At 32.3% G+C, this 2,934-nt stretch overlaps 1 non-coding gene across 1 annotated transcript; it reads left to right on the top strand.

Annotated features, from left to right (window-relative positions):
• The first annotated feature begins 1,936 nt into the window (after window positions 1-1,936).
• Window positions 1,937-2,068, top strand: Mir2808d (microRNA mir-2808d). The gene has a single exon (NR_107491.1). It is a non-coding gene; the product is annotated as a microRNA mir-2808d (primary transcript).
• The last annotated feature ends 866 nt before the right edge of the window (window positions 2,069-2,934 follow it).

Genomic DNA, 2,934 nt, shown 5'->3' with positions numbered 1-2,934 from the left:
TCTATATCCTGATTATGAATTGCATGTGAATCCCAGCCTTTCTTCGTATACACTTATCCTTTGAAACGACTTGTACTTGAAATTTTCCAAAAACCTTCCTTCATATACATGACCTTCAATGATCAAATCATGTATTTGACGCACACATGCATGCATACTATTTATTTATTGTCAAACTTTTGTTCTTGACGTCCGTGGTCAAATGGAGAATAGATTAAATATTGTTTGTCTTTATGTATATTTACCTAAAGTGTTATTCTTGGCGAAATCTGTGATTAAAGAAGTAGACAATAGAATAGAATAGAAGTAAGACAATAGAATCATAATAGTGTACAAACTTATAATTTCAATTAATTACAGTCGAATTTCGACTACCGTGGGACCACTAATATGTACAAACACTAATTTATAAATACTGATACCGCATCACCTATAGTCCATTCATTATATTAACGAGGTAAGTTTCTGATTCTTGACTCAGCTGCTAAAAACAACAGTACAAGCTTTCAGCGTAATCCTCCGATTTTCATCGTAGAAATAATTAAAATTACTCTTTTACGTTTAATATAGTTTTTTTTTTTGATTCGCCTTTTTGCTAACGCGAGAATAATTAGACCGTAAAAATGATATTTTGAAACTAGGGCGAAAAAGGAACATTCCTATCGCATATTAGTAATATACGAACATCAATATTAGGAATACAAGAAGAGAAGCAGGCATATGATAAAAAAAACAACTAGCGTGCTATGCCATCCTTCGTACATTTTTATTACTACGACAAAACCTTTTCTGAACTATAAGTCCAATTATCAACATTTCACCGAACAAAGAATAGACGGAATTATTTATGGTCGAATAAAGACGAGTGAATGCACAGATCACAAATAAACATTCATTTATTTTTAATTACATAATTCATTAAGTTAATTAATTATATTAGTTAATCCGACAGGGCTCCTGTCCAAACTACAATAATTTTGTTCATGATCATCGTATTGCAAATTCTGTAATTTTCTGTGTAACAATTTCTTTGCTCTTTCCCTACAAAACTTATTTTGAGTATAAAAGAACATTTTAAACTAATACCCATATCGCTCTAGTTGCTCTCAAGCGACAGGCAAACTATCGAACACCATTTTAATTAAAATACTTAAACTTATTAAACTTTTGCTATTATTGTAAATATAATTTAATTGAACAACACCTTATTAAACATACTCAGGTGACACTTGTTGTTATATGATGTTCTGACAGAATCCTTTCTTGTGCCCGCGACAATTTTGCAATTTTCTTACTAAATCAGCAAAGAAACTCAGGATCGCATAGAATTTGACAAATCCAACCAAATCCAAATCCACCAAATATTCAACTATACAGTACTTGTTAAATTAATTCAAAGTTTAACGATAAAAATATAAACTTAAATCTAAAAGCCAAATATAATATTTTAATACCAACCTACCTAATTACTAAATTACTGTCGTTGAATTTGGATGGGTTCCAATATCATAGTTTGCAGAGGCATATTTAGTATTATGGATAATCAATTAAAGAAGACGTATACGCGAAACTTCAGCCCATTATTTAAAAAGGGGTGAAGTAAACTTACTTTTATGATTTTTCTTCTGCACATAAAATACAAGTTGGTTTCTTTTCGCGAACTTACACGGTAAATCAACATTCCTTCCTTATAACGACTCATATGTAACGTGCGGGCACTCATTTTACAGGCGTTGGGGTAACCAGCATATAAATTTCTTATCTTATTTCTGAAAATCCTATTGCCACGAATGTTTTTTTTTGTGAATTACGTAGCTTTTGATTTGTGTTGCTTATCTTTTTGTATTAGGTTTTCTGTGTAATGTAATTGGAATTGTTTATTGCTTTTTTTATCAGCGTAACCGGGCGAGTAGCTGAGCTCACTGGGCTAAAACCGGGAGTATTGCTAACACTGGTCCTAGCAAAAGCAGTGCTTCGCAGAATCTACGACCGGATTGGAAATGCGACCCACTGAGAAGATCCGGCGAGAAGCTCGGTGTGCTGCTTGGAATAGTTCTACGTATACTTATCATCATCATCATATCATTTAACAATAGTTATGGTATGTAGTGAAAGTAAAACTATATTGTCAAGAAGATTTACATATGCGGATTTTTTTTTTTTTATTATGTTAGTTTAAATTATTTAAGTTTCGTATTATATTATAGTAGGCACTGACTTGGCTGTGTCCTTGGAATTGCTGACGTCCATGAGCAACGGTAACCTTTTACTATCAGGTGAACCGTATGCTCGTCTGCTTACACAGGCGTATAATAAATAAGAAACATGATCAGAAAAAATCAATCCCTTTGATTTTTCTTTGATTAACTAAAATACGTGTTATAATGCTCATTCAAAATGTACAAAGGTTATTTTATAATCAGATTTAATTCAAATTAGTCAGGCCATGTTTTTATTTTAATAATAATTAAGCAACTTAACAAAATCTTTTGTAACTCTCTCGAATTTTGAGAAGCGTTCAGTGGAAAATGTGGTACGGCTGTGTAGTAAGTCCAATCCAGATATACCCATATTTTAAACGAGCTTAATGCCTACCCTACATACTTTGGACGCGAATTTATAAGTTCTGTACTGAACAAAATTGGATGCGATATAACTAAGTTACGCAGGGACTCAGGACGTTACACATACGTCAGTAGCACGAATAATAAATCTAGTTATTGGACAATGGCGTACTAACAATAGTAGCAGGTAGTTGACAGACGAGACGAATACATAAGAAGAAGAGATGAAATCTAAATAACATTACCTTGACAATATAAATTTAATATCCCCACAAAAATGTTGTTGAGACTTTTTCACATCAGAAAAAAACAGAATTGCTAATATCGTAACTCGTTGAGAAATTATAACAATAGCATCAATGAGGTATAT

The sequence above is a fragment of the Bombyx mori genome, chromosome 17 (assembly GCF_030269925.1).
Source record: "Bombyx mori chromosome 17, ASM3026992v2".
NCBI lineage: Eukaryota > Metazoa > Arthropoda > Insecta > Lepidoptera > Bombycidae > Bombyx > Bombyx mori.
The sequence above is the reverse complement of the archived record's forward strand: the minus strand, read 5'-3'. Positions and strand labels throughout refer to the sequence as shown.